Source organism: Chrysoperla carnea, chromosome 4 (genome assembly GCF_905475395.1).
Source record: "Chrysoperla carnea chromosome 4, inChrCarn1.1, whole genome shotgun sequence".
In the NCBI taxonomy this organism is placed as follows: domain Eukaryota; kingdom Metazoa; phylum Arthropoda; class Insecta; order Neuroptera; family Chrysopidae; genus Chrysoperla; species Chrysoperla carnea.
Window position 1 is genome coordinate 21456914 of NC_058340.1, and position 22330 is coordinate 21479243.

The 22330-nt window shown below is 28.2% G+C and overlaps 1 protein-coding gene across 1 annotated transcript in view; it reads left to right on the top strand.

Annotated features, from left to right (window-relative positions):
- LOC123297938 (Krueppel-like factor 3) overlaps positions 1 to 22330 on the top strand; it is a 427850-nt gene that overhangs the window by 398598 nt on the left and 6922 nt on the right. The window lies entirely within an intron of this gene.

Genomic DNA, 22330 nt, shown 5'->3' on the forward strand with positions numbered 1-22330 from the left:
TAAATGGAAAATATAAATCGATATTTCTCAAAAATTATATCGATAACTATACTTGAAACTTTTATCAGTTAGTAATTATTAAAAATTTTAATAAAATTTCAAAAAAAATTTCAAAATTATTTCAAATTTAAATACTGTTTCCATATAAACGCACATAGCAAAACAGGTTGATGAATGAACGTCTTTAAATAAAAATTATATTTATTAATATTAAAACTGTGTGTTTATTAGTAAACTCTACATCTAAAATAACACTCAATAACGTCAAAAAATTTTATCGAACCATAGTACATATTCATTTTGTTATATTTATTATAAATAAATTTTGTATAAATGAGATTGAATCTCTTGGGAATAAACGCAAGCTCGAAAAATTTTGAAATCAAATAAAAATACTTGTAGTCAATCACTAATAATAAAACAACTAATTCTAGAATGTGATTTCAATTGGAAAAAAAAACAAATGATTCAAACATAATTTTTTTTAATTAATATTAAAAGTTTTGTGTAAAAAAGTATTTGGACAAAATGTGAAACAAATTAAATATAATATAGAATTTTACAATGTACAAAAAAAGAATTAGAAAAATGTAAATTAAAACAAAAACTTACTCAGAAACAAATTCGAAAATGAAATTTGACGTTTGGAAGTCAAATGAAGGTGAAACACAAAGCACAAATGTAACCAACTAACCACTATGAACGATGAAACACTACTGACCTAATGAATAATTTTGATTGACCACACCCGAAAAAAGCGCGGAAATTTAACACGCATTTAAATTAATGAAATTAATTTGAATAAATCAGAACATGAAATGTAGAGAAAAAATTTAAAATTTTTATTTGCCCGAGCTTTGAACCATAGACCTTCGATCTACGAGTCGCATGCGCTTAACACTGAGCTGCGACACCTCTTATATGATGAAACAATATCAAGAGACATTATCGGTGATAAAGCTGTACAAACCTAATGAAAAACTTTGAGTGACTAAAACACCTGTGGGATTGTTACACAAACTTAAATTAATAACGTAGGAAAAAAAAAAATTTTTACCTTAGTGGGATTCGAACCCACGATCTTAGTACTACGAGTCGGACTCGCTCATCACTTCGCCATATGACCCGATATATATACACACAATTTAAACAGGCAATATCAGTGAGAAAATTATATTAACCTAATGAATAAATAAATTTAACTTATTCCAAAATAAATGCGTATTCAAATTAATTTAATTGATTTGCAAAAATCATATTAATAAATTCATTAAAAAAAAATTAAAGTTTATACTTATCCGAGATTTGAGTGAGAAAACCGAATAAGTATAAACCGAAAACACATGCTTCTAAACCGAAACACATTAAGTCATTCGGATACAGTGTAGTAATAACTATTCATAGACCCTATTTATTAAGAATTTTTGGCTTCTATTATAAAATGTTCTATTACAAATATCAGGTTTTTCCTCGGTTTTTTTACTACGTTTATGTTGTAGTTAATCTCTTATACGAAAAGTTTTTTTTACAGATTTCACATGATTAATGCTTTTTTTTCCACTGTAAATGATTAACATAATGATTATCATTAAAATTTTTCCATATGTGGAGTAATTTTTAAAATATCGAAAATTGAAAATTTTGTTTAATTATTTAGCTTTCGATATTTCGATAACCAAGACAAAAAACGAAAAATTTCGTATTTTCATGATCAAAGTTGAAAATAAAGAACAAATAATTTCAACCACGAATCTCAACTTGATATTACTATGGGCCATTTTAGGAACCGGACTCTCTTAGGTCAAGGAAAATCCCAAATCGTTAGAAATATTTTCTAAATCGATATTAATGTATTATTTATGTATTTTTATTTATTCATATTCCAAAGTATTTTTCTTATTTTAAATACACAGTTCGTTAAAAACTTTTCCTTCATTCAATTTTTTTTTCTTGATACAATTAGAAAACCAATTATTTGTGCACTTCATTAAAAGGGATGACTTTCTCCAGATTACGTACCTACACTAAGATCAAAGTAATCAAAAACAATATAAAAGAAAAAAACTCAATTTTCAATTACTGTTATTAAAATTATTATGATACAAAGAAATATAATCACAGTTTGAATTTGATTTTATAAATTTTATAAATTCTATTTCTAACGGTTTACAAGATGAGTACTACGGACCTAAGACCCAATTGACCAATGTTAATATTTTTAAGCGTTACAAACTTGGGACTAAACTTGGTATATTTCATATACATGTTATAAAAGGTTTTTTGTTTTTTACTTGCAACCATTTTACTTGATGTTGATGATTTTATAATAAAAAAAAACAAGTGAAAACAAACACTGAGTTAATTATATTAATACATACTATAAAATGTGCACCTAATTAACGCCCTCGTGGGTAAACAGTGATGTTTACAAAAAAATGTTTCAAACAAAAGTTTTTTATTTTTTTATAAGGAACATTTTTTACATTTAAACTTTTGTTCTATCTCTAACGGTTTACAAGATGGGTTCTACGGACCCAAGACCCAATTGACCCATGATGCTCATTTACGAACTTGACCTCACTTTTTACGTCCTGAGTACGCTGTAAAAATTTCAGCTCGATATTTTTTTCTTTTTTGAGTTATCGTGTCCACAGACGGACGGACGGACGGACGGACAACCGGAAATGGATTAATTAGGTGATTCTATGAACACCTATACCAAAATTTTTTTCCTAGCATCATTATTTTTAAGCGTTACAAACTTGGGACTAAACTTATAATACTATGTATATTTCATATATACATGGTATAAAAATATAAAATATTGTCTTGTAGCAAACAACCTGTCCGATTTAATATGTAATGAGAATAATTTTTTTAAATGATAAATTCTTCGTGAAAGCATTACATGTATAATAATATTTTTATAACCTTTCGAAATAAAAACAAAAAATGAATTGTCGAAATAAAAAAATTATGAAACACTGTGTATTATAACATGACACAATGTTTTTTTAGCTCGGTGTAATACACTTACAAACAGAAAAAGATAGATTTATTTTAATGTAAGCGTATTATATCTTTGTCTACTTACACTCGGTGTAGTATGCTAAGCTTAAAAGAACAAGCATATGGATAAAATTACCTACTATCGGTTTTAATTACAAGTCGATAATAACCATGAAATGACATTTGACTGATTTATGTTAATAAATTCACTTTTCTTACAGTATAGTAAGTGAGTATATAGCTGAGCTGAGGTACTTGCTTACCAATGTTGGCAATACGAATAAGATTTATTACCTGCTTGATTTCAATCTTTTAAATATTTTCAATGTATATATATATATAATTTTTTTCGCAATGAATTTTTTTTATAAATACCGATATTTTTATTTTTGTTAAGTCTTGATTTTTACGAAGTATAAAAAAATTTATACTTAATATTCTCACGGAACCATTACATATCTAATTTGGTTCTATGTTTGATAGGTAATTTTATCTTATTTTAAAAAATTATTTAAGAAAAAAATTATTTAAAAATCTATCTATTTTTTACAAAAATGGCCTGTGCAAATAATGCACGTATCAAAGGGTTCCATTTTTCCATCGGATTTTTCGTGATATATAATATAAAGAAGTATATTAATTTTAGATGAAAAAGTTATATGAAACTATTTACTCTTCTCTCAAAGAGCTGGGGTTTTAACAATATGTACCCTCTATTAAATAATTTTGTAAAAGAAAAGTACCTACCCTTCATGTGTGACCCAGACTCACACTTGGCGGGTTTTTTATTATTGGTGTTACAGCGGCAACTACGCCAATCAAATACGCCATTAAATTCGCAAAACGTGATGTAAAGTTGCTTTCTTAAGGGAGTGTGAAACTACGTTTTGCAAGCAAAAAAAAGGTGTGCTCCAAACTTTTGAACTTTTTTAAGTTTTTGCAGGTAGCATAACATTTTTTTGCTTCTACTTGAAAGTTTTTTATCGAATATCTCGAAAACAAAACATTTTTTATCTTTTCAAAGAATTTGCTTCTTGTTGTTGATGCTCCTCCGAGCACGTTTTCGCTTTTCTTCTTCTGTTTCCCGCATGAGTTATCACAAACTAATTAGATATCGTTAATTTCTTGGGATAAACTGACAATTTCTAAGACTGTGAGGTACCATCTTCAGCATTCTCTTATTAACCCCCTGAATTCATCAAATTTTTGTTTTTCAAATGAGTTTTTTTGTTTGTTTTGTTTTTTAGTTGCAGAACTGTGCTTTTTGCAACTTTTCAAGTCAGTTTAATTCAATTTATGCATTCTTTTTTTATTAACACACAAACATTGTACAAAAATAACATGTCATAAAAAGATAAAGAAAAAAGAGAAATGAAGGGGCAGGTATGCGCTTATTTAGGAACTCTCCCGATAATTTGGATGATGAATTTGTATTTATTAACTCGTAGCTCGTTGTTCAATAAGCAATTTGAAACTTAAATTATCTATTATCAGACAAAAATAACGGTACATAGTGAATATTGTATTTACAGTTCAGTTGTCTATGTGTTTAAAATACAGATGACACCCATTTAAAAAGTCATAAAATTTTAATATCCATTCAATGACTATAAAATTATGACTTTTTAAAAAGAAGATAGGTTGTAGGTAGTAGCAGAACTACCGCATTTATGGGAAAATTATTTTAATTCGTGATGCTATGTCCAATCTTCAATCATTTCAATTTATTTTATTGCATAAAAACAATTTCGTATCGTCAATCAACAAAATAAAATATTTTGATCAAAATCATATTATTCATTAATCAATATTGATCAATTTTGTATTTAATTGGTTTTAATACGTATGTTATTCTTTGCGCGTAGATAAATTGCTCGAATTTTAAAGCGGGAGTGCACTTCTCTAGACTGAAAAATTGTTCAGAACTTTGATATAGACGCCACTCGCAAACCTCTCCAAGAAAAATTTACAACCTACTCCATTTATGCTATCGATAAAAGATGCAAAATTGAAACAAAACTGGTGCCAATTTTTACATATTTTAGTGCGAGACAGACTATTTAACAAAAAGTCTATGTATATCAAATTCTCGACTCTCTTTAGAATACAATTTTTTTGGAGGATTTCTACAAATAGATGTGAATGGCGTCTGGCTCATTTTTCGAGCTGATCAATAGTAGGAACTGCTCTATAATATAATCAAGCAAACTACAGAGAAGATGTCTGCTGAGATCTTGGGTGAGGTGACGTATACTAAGTAGCGAAATAGTAGTCATTTTATTGAAATTCATGACTACTCTCTTTCTAAGATAAATATATACAGAATGTTCGATTTACATCTACGCATATAAATATCACGCGTATGACAGAATACATGCGTTAAGCAATGCATCTAAATGGGAGGTATTATACACATGTGGTGAAGCTTCGATATGCGTTGAGATAGTTGTAAGACGATTGGAGAATAGAGAGACGATAGATGAATTACAACAGATAAGCCACGATACAAGTCACTTTTGCAATTTCATATTTATTTATTTATTTATTTATTTACGGAACAAATCCATTTACACAAAATAATACAAAAATTTATGTGCAAGTAGTAAGAATATAAATAACAGAAATAGAAAAATGTAAAAACAATCAAGATTTAACAATTAAAATAAATATGATAATAACAATAACAATAACAAAAACAATAATTATGAAAATAACATTAATTTTGAACAATGTAATAATATAAATATAAATTAGTAACATTAACAAATTTAGCTAATATGAGTGCGAAGTATATTTTTGAATTTTATAATGCTTGTGCTAGAATTGAACAGATCTAAACTATTGCCTATGTCATTACATCTCAACATCATTCGGGTCATAGGAGAAGAAAGCATGTAATTGGATTTCTGAGGTGGGATGTAAAATAGTTTTGGGGTTCTAAGTGTAATAGAAGGGACTTGAAGTTGTAAAAGGGAAAGGAGCTCAGGGGAATCGATGAGGTTGTGGAGTAATTTGAATATAAAAATAATATCAAAGTATTCCCTTCTAGATTGGAGGGTAGGGATGTTGTACATATTTCTAAGGACAGTATAGGAGTTATCGTCGGGTATTAGGTTAGATTTGAAGGCAAGTTTTTTTAGGAATTTGTTTTGAACGGACTGAAGGAGTGTGTTGTTATTAAGGTAAGTAGGATTCCACACCGGGGAAGCGTATTCAAGAATTGGTTGAATTAATGATTTATATAAAACAACAAAGCTAAGAGGGTTTTTAAAGTTGTACGAATTTCGTATTATGAAGCCTAACATTTTCATGGCGTGATTTCTTACTGTAAGTATATGACTATTAAACGTAAGCTTGCTATCAAATATTACACCCAAGTCTTTGACACAACTTACCCTAACGAGAGGAGATTTGGCAAGATAGTAGGAGAACTGGATTGGCTGATGAAGACGAGAGAAGGAAATAACAGAACATTTGGAAATATTTAAATGAAGATAATTCGAGGAACACCAAGCAATAAGATTGTTTAATGTCGATTGAAGCTTGTTGCAATCGGAAATAGAAGAGATTCTAGAGTATATTTTAAGATCGTCAGCGAAGAGTAAAAAATTGGAATCTGGAAAAATATACGAAATGTCATTTATAAACATAAGGAATAGAAGAGGGCCTAAATGGGATCCCTGGGGGACACCGGAAGAAGCATGAAAGGGGAGTGATGTAAAGGATTTTATTTTTACAATTTGCTGTCTATTTGTTAGATAACTGCGCAACCATTTACTAAACGGTTCCGAGATACCCAGGGCTATCAATTTTGAAATAAGTAAAGAATGATTTACTTTATCGAAAGCTTTTGCATAGTCTAAATATATTGCATCTACTTGATGTCCAGAGTTGAAGCTGTCCAAAATAAAATTTTGGAAAGTAAGAAGGTTGGTAATAGTTGACTTTTTAGGACAAAAACCATGTTGTTGAGGTATGATAGTGAATTGTAAATCACTACGCAGTTTCTCACATATTATAAAGTCTAACAGTTTTGGGAATACGGACTGGATGGAAATAGGTCGATAATTTGAAATTGAGGACTTTTCGCCAGTCTTAAAGATAGGAACGACGTAATTATATTTCCAAGATGTAGGAAAGATTCCAGTTTTTAAAGACAGATTGAAAATATAGTGAAGAGCAGGAAGAAGAGAAGAAGTACAACTTTTCACCAAAATTGGAGAAATATTATCTGGACCAGAAGATTTTCGTTTATCTAATGTTGATATTGCAACCTCTATATCAATAAAAGAAATGTAGTAATTATTTATGTGTATATTGGAATTATTGTCTGTAGATCTAGAGACTGACGATACTGCGGTGTTGGGTTCATAAACAGAAGCAAAGTATTTTGCAAAAAGATTTGAAATTTCGTTTCCATTATGACCAGTATCATTATTGTAGTACATAATCGAAGGCAAAGTTGTATTTGAATTTACTGAATTTATGTAGTTCCAGAACTTTTTTATGTTATTTTGAATTGAATTTTCTGTTTTTTCAAGATAGCTATTGTAGCAAAGTGCGGATAGCTTTTTGCATTCAGCTCTGAGATGTGAAAAATTGTTATAATATTCAGTTTTGGTGCTTTGTTTGTAGAGAGTGTGATACATTTTCTTTTGCCGTATTTTTTTAATTAGTTCATATGAAAACCATTTGGGATACAAGGATGAATTTTTAGTGACAATTTTCGGCACATAGACATCAATAGCTAATGAAAGGATGCTATTTAAATAATTAACACAGTCATCTACATTTGATAAATTAAACATAGTATTCCACGGATAATGAAGTAAATAATTATTCATTGATTCGTAGTCACCATTGGAAAAATTATATTCAATACTGTTGAATTCAAGATTATGATCAGGAGAAGACTGATAATACGCATAAATATTGAGAGTTGGATGATAATTATCTTCGTTAACAAGATTAACATTCGATTTTTTAACCACTACATTAGTGTTAGTAAATACCAGATCGAGCACCCTGCCTAAACAGTTTACTGTCTGATTCACCTGCACTAAGCCAAGAACGTTAATGAAGGAATCAAAAACTATACGTGTTGAAGATGTTAGATGAGTTGGAACAGTATATTCTTCAGGATGTATTGGCCAATCGGGTAGATTAAAGTCTCCATATACGATAACTTTGGTAAAAGGATTTTGATTACAAATTTGTTCCACTTCATCACATAATTTTTGGTAGATGTCAGTTTTTTGATTAGGTGGGATGTAAACAGTACCAATAATGTATTTGGTAGCACCGATGACAGTAGACACAAAAACATGTTCAATATTTTGAAGATTTGGACAATAAAAACGTGAAGAGCTAATATGGTTGTGAATTGCCATCAATACACCACCACCATGAGTTTTGATACTTGTTTGTACTGTTCTATCACCTATAATACCTCTTATTTAGATGCATTGCTTAACGCAGATACTCTATCATACTCGTGATATTTATATGCCTGGATGTAAATCGAGCATTCTGTATAAATACGTATATGCATTCCATATTTTTAAAATATTTTATTGTAATATGACAGGCATGTGCTTGATTTGAAGTGTCGGCTGCCTTTAGTCAACACCATTGTTTTGTAAGGAAATTGCAATCAAAAAAATATTTCCTACGAGTTATTGTTATCTCGCGCAACTTTCCTACTACCGTTTTCATCGTCAGAAGACGAATTAAACTTTATCATAATAACAAGGGAGTGGTCATACTTGTTGTTGCTAACTGCTACACCTTGTAATATCACTGTTTCCTGTAAATGTTATTTATGTACTTAATAAACTGTTGAAAGTAAAATTGTCTGATTTTTTTTAAAATAATGAATGCAATTTTTACTTACAGAAAAAAGATTGAACAAAAATCCTTTAGGGGAATACGTCTCATGGGAATTGTAAAATTTATTTCCAGTTGACAACCAAAAGGAAATATCCTATTAATAATGCTTATAGATCATCATTTTTAAATCGAGGAGAGAATTTATTAATAAATATTCGGTAAATTTTACATCTTAAAAATACTAATTGATAATTTTTAACTACACTAAAATATCAGTCCTCGTATTGAAATTATTTAAAATTACGACCATGACAAGTATTGATAGAAGAACTATCTCAAAAATTGCCTAATTAATTTAACCACCGATCAGCTTTTTAAATGATTTTTAGCTAAAACACTCACTTCTCACCAATAAATTAATAACTTGCAATATTTGAAAGTTCTCATGCACCATATTGAATAGTTAATGAATGGTAAACAGACCTTTGATTAATGTCTGTCATTGAAAAATTTATTTGTAAAATAACTGTAAATCAAAATAAAAATCATTTTAACAAAATTTAAATTCTGTTATAATCTGCATTATAAACAGATAATTTCTTGTAAATTGAATTTTCAATAATGCTTCATTTTTGGTCATTTTATTGCTACGGTGTTTTGGTATGCAGACAAAGTAAAGAATAAGCTCTTTCTAAGAGCAACACTTTTGTTTCGACCAGGTTGTATCCCTTGAATACCTAAAATCGTAAAATAAAGTATCCTTTCAAACACAGATTTTTTAATATAGGGGAAAGGCAATTTTTCTTTTCATTTTGGAGTTATATAACGAAATTAGGTACATAATTTCAAATGTTCATTATAACTTTCTTCTCGATTATTCTATGATTGGAATCCTCGTTATTTCTATGATTGGAACGAGAATGTTTACTTTTTAACCAAGCAATATTTTAATTTCAAATATCTCCGAAAATATAAACAAGATTAGCAAGCAACTAAACTAAATTGAAAATTTGCATTTATGAGTTAATAACGAAAAATCGCACGTTTATAAAATATTTAGCTTTGTCGAATCAAAAAGATATATTCGTTATTCAATTTTAGTCTTTTTATCAGAAATATAAATTATTTTGAGATTATTATTATTTAGACATTAATTTTGAGCATATATTCACCATGCGATTAGTCTTCAGAGCTCAAGTCTGAGAGTTCCTTTTGTAAACTATTTATTCTCGTATTATTATGATTTATAAATATATTTCATAAAAATTAAAATTTGGAGCTATAAACAGTCATTAATGTCATGTGAATTAATAACTTTTATGCATAACCAATAACAATTCAATTATTATGTCAAATAATTACAAAATATGATTCCCATAAAACTGATATATTATAACAATCAATGTATATTCATGCATGGTATATTTGCATGAAAATAAATTTGACAACCCCTGAAGCGGGAACAAGAAGATAATTCACTTTTAATAACTGTATTGAATCAATAAAATATAAATTCTATTAAATGTAATAATCACGATATAAAGGCATAGGTATACGTATGTCATCGGCTAAAAATATTATTTATTGAAGAAGAAAAAATATTGAACGTTCTACCTTTTCTAATTTTTTCAATAGTAGTTAAGAAATTCTCGAACTAAAAAACTATTTGAGTCAATTTGACAACTGACAGATAATTTGTGTTCAATATATTTTGTTATTTGACTGCAAATAAAACTTCGTTAAAACAACTCTTCACAAATGTGAAAAATGGCACCATTCATGCGATGTCAGCAATGAATTGTCTTCTGTGAGATAATGTGAAGTTTCCGGAATGCGTCAATAAATTACCCGATATATGATATATATAATAAAATTTTAAAAAAAATTAAAATTAATTTTAAAGAAAATCTATTGACGTGAACGGATTTTGACATAACAACCTTCCAAATGAGGAGCGGACTAGAGAATGCTATTATAAATATAACATACTTTAATAAAAGTATCGGTCGTTTTTTTTGTCTAGCCCCCGAACTCCGAACGCGCGATAAGGAACATAGTGCAAAAATACTTAAACAGATAACAAATATTCTCGATAACATACCTTATGTCCCTACATCATGGTAATACCTGTAGATATAGAGATACTTATACCATTTAAAATAATGTAAAGAGATTGTTCTGACGTGATAAGAGCCAATAAACATTATCATCAATGATTAATTAGAAATGTAAATATGTTTTATGTTTTAAAAATATGTAACCAGAGGCATAATGTCACTATTTAAAAAAAAATGTACCGAAGTATGTACAGTGCGTCCAAAGAGGCTATCAGTTAAATTTTACAATATTTTTCTCCGGATTTACTGATATATTAAAGCTCGTTTAAATCTTATAAGATGACCTAGTTTACCCAATGGATTAAAACTACAATACCACCGGTTATAAAAAAATTGATTCAAAGACAGATAAGATCTTAAAGTGGATTTTGACTTTTTTTAATATGAAAGCTTTTTTCTTAGATCGAAAATCTATCAGGGTACAACTTAAATACAAGTTAAAAGTTAAATTTTTTTATATCTGTTTTTTTTTGTAAATTTTCTTAAAAAGTAATATTTTCTGAAGGAATCTAGAAGCCGAAAACAGCTCACACATATATTTTTGATACAAAATATCTATTTCTCCAAGCCTACTTTTCTTAATAAAGTATAACGCAACTCTATGCATTATGTTTTTTTCGACAATTTTTCATGAAACACACAGTAATTTTTGTAAGGTATTGAAACCATTCTTTATGATCGAAAATCATAATTTTTTTATATTGTAAATATTATTTAATTTTTTTACCCTTTTCATCAAGCATCATAAGTCTAGAGCCACGTGTAGCATTTGACAGTTATTTAGAGTAAAGCTGGAAATTTTAGAGGCTATCGTAAAAATCGTGGCTAACAATTACTTTTCCTGCACAAAAATTTCATTGCCGACAGAAGTGAAAACTTAAAAAGTTGGAATAACCTCAAATTTGTACTTTTTAAATTGATTATAGTACAAATAATTATAATTACCTAATTTGAAAATTAAAATTGTTAATATAATAGCTAAACCTCGCCGCGTTTCGCTGTAACTTTGTCTGATATTAATTATTAGGAGAGGATATTAAAATAGTCTAATTTTAAATATTCGCCCCGCGAGAATACAAATAATTTCAACCACAAGTCAAAACTTGCCTTGACGCTCGAACTACCTTCAATTCGTGGTGCAATTAAAAATTTACCTTAGCTGTTAAGTCTTTAACTATGAAAAATTCTCGTAGAAAAAAAAATGGTTAGGCACGATCATGACAACAAATTTCAAGCTGTTCTGAAATGACTGTCAAATATTAAGCCTGTACCTAGACCGATTGCAAGTATTATTAAATATACAATATATTTTAATTTCATATTATTATTGATTAATATATTATTGAAACACATAAAAATAATATGTAGAAAGTAATAATTGCAATCTTTAAAAAAAAACCTTGCAATATTAAAATTTTTATAAATTTTATATTGGTAAGTTCTGAATATATGCAGTTAGTATACTTTCATGTAAAAATAATAAATAAATAAAGAATCTCGTCTATATGGAGCCTTTCTTGAATAATTTACTGCACATTTATTAAGCGTTTTATATTTTTTTTATTTAACATTTTAATCAATAAATAGTTTTATAACAATATTAATAATAAATCAAAATATTTTCTTTCAAGATCCATAAAATTTTAAATAAAAGAAAAGGTTTCAAACTTTGGGATTTGCCGTGATCGGAAGATACACTGATTGTATATTACTTTCCGCGGAAATGTTTTTATATCCAATGTCGTTACTATTATCAATAGTCTCAGAGCCAGCGATCCTCAGATTTACGATATTTTAGAAAACTTCATATTGATGCCAGGTATACTATAACACCTGCCGTAGGTGAATTGGGAATTCATTATCCTCGGCGATAGTTCCTTTAGGCGTGTTCAGAAATCCAAAAATATCCAAATTGGTCCAAATTAATATCAAAATTAAATTCAATGGCACACATTACCATTATTACTTTGCTATACTTTTATTATTATTTGAATTACAAAAACCCGAATTTTAATCAATTTTAAGCTTGTGGAAAAATTAAACGTTTTTTAGACACCCTGGACACAAAACATCTTTAAAATTATGAATTTCTATCAAAAATTATCATTGTAATGGATTCTTCTATTTTTCTTTCGATAACATTATTTCATAAAATAATAAAAAAAATTATATTTATTAAAAAAAACGAAAAGATCAATTAGTCTCGCTTTCGATAGAATTATTTCGAGATATCGTGCAGAGATACTGAGACCAATCATTGATCAAGGAGGGTATTTTCTCTAAATGCATTTCATTAATAATAATTTACAGCATATATTCAACGATTAATTTTTTTAATTTAATTTAGTTTAATCAGTAAATATTTTTATGTAATATTAATATTCAATTAAAATATTTATTCTCAGACAACAATAGAATAATAAAAGTCAATAAATTTTCAATAAATAACTGTCTTGTGATTATAAGATGATAAATTTGTGCTCCTGTTCAAGAACACTTAACCCACTAGAATAAATAATTACATTGTAAATTATAAATAATTACATTTTAAATTAGCAAATACACATAGATATCTTGAGTATCCGATGATCTAAAAAATCATCAGATTTTATATCTGTTACATAAGTACATAAACATTTTACTTCGAAAAGATTCTTAGTTTAATAATCAACTCGATTTATTCCTCTACTTCATATTGTCATTATATAGGGTAAAGTGTTTTACCGTGGACACCAAATACAAACATTTATCGTGATATTGCTGGCATACACTAAGTCGCTTCATTGGAGCCAACCAAGGTTCTTTTAGGACCAAAATTATATTTAACAAGTGAAATTTACAAAATTTAAAAAATTCCCGACAAATGCGATTTATTCCTTGTAAACCGATTTTTTGAAACTTAGCTATAAAATGTCCTCAATGAAGTCGGTTTGACCGTTTAGGGGCTACGATGCCACAGAGAAATACACAGACGCACAGATAAACGCTTTAAACTTATAATACTCCTTCTTAAATCAATACCAAAGTGATGGCCAAGAACATCAGATGTGATGAAAAGGATGCTTAGAGAGCTATCATTTTTTGGGACAAATTTTGGGAAATTAATTTAATTGAAATTGAAATATTTGAGTTGACTTTGTTCTTTTGAATTATTGTTTTACATTACCTAATTGTTCTAACATTTTACTTTTCGAAATGAATTAAACCAGGTTTATTTGACCATTCATTTGCATAGTAATTATTTATATGTTACAATTATATGTCATGTCTTTTCCAAACTGAATAAATTTTGAAGATCATCGTCAATTTTTTAGTTGTTCGGGTACGGAAACCTTTGCTCAAACTTGAAACATACCTAAGAACACTGTCCGTTAAAATACCTTTCAAATGAAATCAAAAAAATTAAAATTGATCATCCGTTCAGGCGCTACGATGCCACAGACACACACACATAGCGGTTCAACTTATAACACCCCTTTTTTTAATTCGGGGGTTAAAATACACAAATGGTATATAATTAGCTGTGCGATGAAATCAATATCGTGGCGATTGATATTATTTTTTTAGTTTAATTTCTTAAGAGTTTTTGCCGTTAAAAAAACAGTTAGGTATATTGTTTTTAAGGGATTAGCTACCAAAACAAAAATCATTTATTGTTAGAAATAAATTTGGCCATAATATATCACTAACAATTAATTAAAAAAAAATACCGACTTGATGTATATTATTCATATAGATTTTAAAATTAATAAAAAAATTAAGTATATATTGATTTTATGTGTATGATTTATGTATTATAATCGTACATTCAACATAGCTAATTAATTGAATTAAAAAATGGAGGAAAATAAATCAAAACTTATAATTGGACAATAATTTTTTTGAACAGTTTTTAATTAATATCAATATTCTTTATAGATACTTTCCATATTATTTCTTATATACTTACTATATTCATGATTATTTTATATCGATAAAAAAAAACTAATAACTTGTTTAGATATAGATTAAAAACATAGATTTTAAAGATATCTTATATCTTATATCAAAAAAAATAAAAAAATTTATTTTTATTAATCACATAAATCAATATTTATATTATTAATATTTAATAATTTTTTAGTATATAAAATATCTATTAATTTTTTCTCAATCGTTGTAGGTATATATTTTTTACCGCTTAGCATGTGTATGTTTTAATTCCCATTGAAAGATACAAATTATTTTATTAATTAGTATTTATTTAAAATTTTTATTTTTCAAAATATAAACGTAAAGCCATATTAACGAACTTTTTATTTTTTCACCTGCTCAATTTGTCAAAGACTTGTATGGATATAGCCCTTAGGTAATCTAACAACATCGAGAAAGGGCAATATTGAGAGAATTGCATTTTTGAAGTTCTGATCCCGAAAAATTATTAATTGTCTCAACAGCTTAAAATTGATGAATATCTACCTTTTTCATGTTCTAAAAATAAGATATTTGATTCTCCGGCACTGTCTCCTTCTAGACAAAATATTGTCGGTATCTGTTATCTATTTATTATATTATATGAAAGAATGTAGATAAATATTTTCATCAGCCTTAAGCTGGCGAGATAAATAAAATTTTCAGGCTCAGAACGTAAAAATCACATGTCTTTCTTCAATATAGCTTTTTTCCAGTGTTGTTCTTAAGGACCACATCCACGCAAATTTGGACTGGAAGCAAAGTCCAAAGAATGTACGTATAATATTAAAGAACTATAGCAGTTTTCTATCCGTATCACTGGGCAATTTCAACTTTAAATACAAAGACTATCGCGTTATAGCCTTCACTTCCTTTGCCCTCAGTTATGTCTCCTTATGCTCACAATTTCCAGGGATTAAATTTTTAAATAACACCTTAGGAGTTAAATTTCCAAAAATGAATCTTACATCGCAATGTAAGTAAAATTTGAAGTCAGTCTAGTGTATACTTTAAAAAATCAGTGGTATTTCGCTTATATATATTTTTAGATTATTATATTATAGATAATGAAATTTACAAAAAGAAAGTGAAAACAAACAATTGACTGAGTTAATTATGGAAATACCATGTTTAGACAGTGTCGATTACGGAATCGTTTGTTTTGCACGTTATATAAGTAAAGAGAGATAACCAGCCATACATGCATGTCACACACACGTTCGAAGGTAATTTGCGCTCTCTCGGGTAAACAGTGATGTTTTCGAAAGAATGTTTCAAACAAAAGTTGTTTATTTTTTATAAGAAACATTTTTTACATTTAAACTTTTGTTCTATCTCTAACGATTTACCAGATGACCCAATTGACCTATGTTGGTCAATTACGAACTCGACCTCACTTTTTACGACCTCAGCACGCTGGAAAAATTTCTACTTGATATCTTTTTTCGTTTTTGACAAACGTAATGACAGACGGACAGACAGACAGGCGGACAACCGGAAATGGACTAATTAGGTAATTTTATGAACACCTATACCAAAATTTTGTTCATAGTATCAATATTTTCAAGCGTTACAAACTTGGGACTAAACTTAGTATATTAAGTGTACCTACACATAAAAACCTCTTTGCCTAAGCACAATATTCACTTTAATAAAAAATATTTATTTCAAAGCTAACAATTCCTTTTTATTATTATATAAATTGATTGAATACATCAATATAGAAGAGATGCAAAAACGAGAAAAGAGTAAATATCATGTAAAGAATTCTTTTTTTTTTTATCATTTATTTTTGTTGCATTTGATTTGTGTGTATATCAGTATATATGCTGATGTTTGTTGAAGCTGCATTTTAAAACTGACATCATTGAAATAAATCGTGACAATAAGGCGGATTAAACATTGTTACAACAAGAAGGACTCATCATCATCATCATCATTTAAATTAACATAAATAGCTTGTGCATTTACTGTGGTGTGCCGTGTTCTTATTAACACATTGATACAAAGTTATTTTTTTCACCCTAAAAATTAAATACTAAAATATATGCATACACCGAATTTGCAGATCATTTGATTCAACAAGTGAAATTTACAAAATTTAAAAAACCCTTGATAAATGCGATTTATTCCTTGTAAACCCATTTTCGGAAACTTAGCTATAAAATATTGACAATCAAGTCGGTTCGATCGTTTAGGGGCTACGATGCCACTGAGAAACACACAGACGCACAGAAAAACATTTTAAACTTATAACACTCCTTCATAAACCAATATCAAAGTGGTGGTCAAAGACATCAGATGAAAGGAAAAGGATACTTAGAGAGCTATCATTTTTGGGACAAATTTTTGGAAATATTTTAATTGAAAATGAAATATTTGAGTTGATTTTGTTCTTTTGAATGATTGTTTTGAATTACTTGATTATTTTACCATTTCACTTTTCGAAATGAATTTTCGACATAATCAATCTGTAAATGTTTTATATGAAAAGCTGTAAATGGTTTTATTTTTTTCATTTGCATGTAGTAAAAGTTTTATAAAGTTGCACACTTTTGCTTATGCTATACACGAGGTGGTAAAAAGCCTAAAAAATTTCGATTCCTTTTTCATTTTGGACTTTCTACTTAACAATCAATTTTTTAAAATATTACTCTTAGGATACATGAAATTCTACGTCGATAAAGCTTCGTTTATTCTAAATTACACCAAGCCGTTAAAAAAAGTATAAAAATGACAATTTCTCTCGTTTTTCAAAAAAAAAAAAAATTTACTTTATTTTCTCAATGTAAAATGTACCTATTATAAATTAATAAAATAAAATGTACCTATTATAAAAGGTTACATTATCTCTTTATTCATTTCCTTAAGACTTTTTCTACCTTATTTTATACAGAGTCTAAATCATTTAACGACCAGAATTAAAAGCACGATCTTTTCTACCACGAGTTTACTCATGTTTTACTAATGGCTGTAGAGAAATGTCCTTCTGGATCATTTTCTGAAGCAACCACGTCCAAACGCAAGCCAGACAAGCAGACGAGGAGATATTACGAGTTAAGAGAAAGGGAGTAAGAACAGATTCTATTGTGGATATATTGAATATTGGATATTCGACATCCATGAGTACACAAATACAAGTAGGCTCATATTCTTACTCTTCAGCCTTCTCTGAAAAATAAGCGAAGAAATAGGATACACCATGTTACAGTGTAGATAATTTATTTTCTGGAAATAATTGATGTGACTTCCAAGGAGCATATCCATCACGATTTGTTTATTATTGCAAATGAATGAATGTGCAAATGTTTTGATTTAATAGGGTGTAACAGTATATCACTACTAAAAACTCATTTTATTAGCTTAAGGTAATTTATGTTTTAAAATTGATGTTCACTTCATTTTATGTATTTCTTTTTAATACATTATTATTAATTTAATGTATTTAGTTATGAGCATGCCTGCAGCTTCACCGCGTGGGTGATAAGTTTTTCATTTTGATTTTTACTGAAAAAGATGTTTAATATGACGTAGGTACCTTTGTTTATTTAATGCAATCAAATTGCAGGTGGTCTGATGAAATGACATTATTTTAACACTATACACGTTATTGTTTAACACTATTTTATTGTTTAAGGACTTATTTACTTGTTAAATTCAATTTCGAGGCCTAATTTTGAGAATTATTTTTAATGAGAATAGAAAACTAAGATGTAAGCCATTAAATATAATAGCATTAAGAAATTTATATCATTTACACCAGTGATGGGATTTTTTTTCAAAAATTTATAGGTACATTTTATGCCCTTTATCTTATCAAATTTTAAAGTTATGAGTTCAATGGACAGAAAATTGGATGTTACAAAAGGGTGTATGAATGCATTTCATAAAAAAACCACACTAAAATAATTTGAAAACATTTCTTTTAAATTATTAGAATAATATTTGACATGGTGTTAGCATCGGAAAATTGCTTAAACGGTATGCAAAATGATTGGAAAAAAAATCTGCCACTACGAGATTATCCTATGGGAAGAAATGGATCTACGGGAAAAATGTAGTAGGGTCTTTAAAACAACTTATTCGTGACGTTATACTACATGAATCTTATACTTAAACTAAATTTCTATAAGAATTATCTTTCATTTTTTCATACAGACTCACTTTTAGTGATCGAGAGTGTAACTTTATAGCTATTATATAAAACCTTGCCCATTTTGAATACATTAAGTATGTGTTCATATGAAACTGCAGTTCATTAGAAATGCAATTTATGTATCTTACAATTTTGAATTTTGTTTTTTTTTTTAGATACTATTTTTATATATTTGTACATTACCAGTAGTTAATACAAATCAATAGTTTGGACTTAATTTAATTTTGAATCCTTTTTTTAACCTATAAGCTCGCTTAAATGTAAAGTTAAATCAAAGTTGGCCGATCAGTTTTCAATACTAAAATTCGAAATTGCATATCATGATATTTGGTGAAAATTAAAGAAAATTAGATTTAATGGAATAAATTTTTCTTTCTACTCTATTCCTTTTTACTCTATATTTCGATACAAGCGATCATAAAATCTTCCATTAGCGATATTTGGAGAAAAATCAACATTAACTACATTTCTTTATTCAAATGCTTGTTACTTTTTTTATCCAATCTATTTGCAATTAATAGCTAAAGACTACTTTTCCAAATTCAAAACTATAGCCTTGGCAACCTTCCCATAAATAGAGTGAGAAACTAAAAGCAAGCAACTCAAACTGGGCATTTATTTTGATAAAAAAGGTTCAATAATGCCTTTTTTCAACATTTCTTTATATGTTTCTTAATGATTTTTTTAATGTTTGTTACACGATTGCCAATTAATTACAAGATATTTTTCATGAAGTTCCATAGCTACTGGAATTCATAAACTACTGGAAAACTCCTCTGTTTAAGAAGCATATTAGAGCCGGCGCTGGATGGCGCTGAGTGTGCAAAATATGAGAACCGCATTTTTTTAATTGATTCTTGTTCAGAAAAGCTTATAGGTTAGTATTCTGGATCTTGCCAGAAACTCTCTTGGTAAAATTTTTCCATACCCTCTCCCCCCTCCACAGAAACCGTTTAATGACATTTCTTGAACCAAGTAAAAGTCTTAAGTCTCTAGGTTCTTTGAGTCATTTAACGTCAAAAAGGCTCTGTGTGATTTTTTCGTAAACTTCTTAGTTTTCGAGATATTAACAGTTTAATGTTTGAAAAAACTCCAAAAAGGCCATTTTAAAAGCTAAAAAACGTTGCATAAAATTAGATTTTTGAGTTTATCAAAATTCCAAAATAATGTTTGAACTTCCTTCAATAGTTTTGAAGAGTAATACAGGTTACTTCATTCTAGAGGCTCAATTCTGAAAAAGATGTTTAATTCCCATTATTAACAATGAGTAAGACAGAGAATATTTGTATATACTAAATGTTTCAGTCTTACACACTGTTATTAATAATAATAATAAGAATAACATCTTTTGCAGAATTAAAAGTTGAGGCTTTAAAATTAAAGAATCTGTAATTACTCTTCTAAACTTCACAAAGAATGTTCAAACTCTATTTTAAAATTTTGATAAGCTCAAAAATCAAATTTTATGCCCCGTTTTTTAGCTTTTAAAATGGCCTTTTTGGTGTTTTTCCAAACATTAAACTGTTGACATCTCGAAAATAGATAACTTTACGAAAAACTCACTCATTTAACTGTTTCTGTATAGGGTATGCAAAAATTTTACCATTGTGGTTTCTGGCAAGATCCAGAATATTAATCTATAAACTTTTCTAAACAAGAATCAATTGACAAAATGCGGTGCTCATATTTTGCACACTCAACCCCATCCAGCGCCCGCACTATATATATAATACATTTAACATTGAAACTAGTTTATGATTTATGTATACCTACATTACATAAAAGAGATCTCCTTTGAGTATAAAGTAAATTATTTATAATTAGTGACAATTACAAGATTCTCGTGCAACAAGTTATAGATAGTTACATATTATTTTACGATTCACAATCATATATCTGACAGATTTACCAAGTAACTACAAACGATACCTACCTAGCATATTATAATTGGATAATTATAAGAATAATCTTTATTCCATTTTATAAAATATCTATTTATATATAATTCAACATACACTTGTCAATGTTTTAATATGAAAATGATTTCGATTATCTAAATCAATATAATTCAATAAATAATTCTAATAGTTTTAATAATATTGATTATATTTATTGGTAATTATAATATTAATAAATATTGATAAAATGTTAAATGCTATTCAATTAATGGTATAAGAGCTGGCAAAGTCAACAAAAAAGTTGATAACAAGACTACTGCATTTGTATATTTTTTTTACTTATTGAAATTAGGTAGGAATGAAGTACGTCTAGCTCTTGAGAGTGGATACATATACCGTGTTTACTGCGAAAATGACTAATTTTAAAATCAATTCGAGACTATTTTTCATAATATTTTTTCAGTTGAAATCAAAATTACAAGAATATTTTACCGTTTGCTAACGCCGCGCCAGATATTATTCTAATTATTAAAAAATTGTTATCAAATCATTTTATTAATTTTAATTTGAATTAGTTTCATAATTAAAGATCCCAAGCCAATTAACGCATTCGTTCTCAGGAAGAAGACTGCTATATCCCTAACTACTTTCAATAAGAAAAGAATTATCCGAAATTCAATCGTCTGAAAATTCACTCTTGAAAACGTTTCCATAAGGGTATAATAAGGTGTTCTAAGATATTATGCTTTGTTCAATGGAATACTTTCTCACTGCACGAGTTCTTCACTGAATTTGGTCCTACATGCAAGATTTTTGCAAGAGCCTTGAAATTACCTTATCTTAGATGCTGGTTTCTCGAGAAATTATTTCAGGAAAATAAACCTTTAAAATTTGAATTTTGTATTTATAAATAATTACGCGGAACTTAAAATGGAGAGTCAATATTCGTTTGTAAGATATAAATAGGAATGAATTATTTTTCCATCCCTGTAAACTTGAGATGAAATATAGAAATAAAACCACAATCTGGTTTGATCCTAGTTCCAAAGGGATAAGTTACAAGGCGATGCAATTCTGTGTAATCTGGGCATATTCGATTACTTTCGAAACTAATTATATAACTACACAATGAGAATAACTATCCTATCATATAATCATATTATCGAATTGCCGAAGGAAGTGGGGCTATTGCTTTTGTACTGATGATGGAATTTTGAAAAAATTTCTTCAAATGTTCATCGATCTTACCTAGTATGTGTCAAAAATGACCATCGTTAAAGTTGATATATATGTATATATGTATGTATAAATACATATATACGTTTATGTGTCTGTAAACTCTCAAGCGGTCGCAATTTAAGTCCCATTTG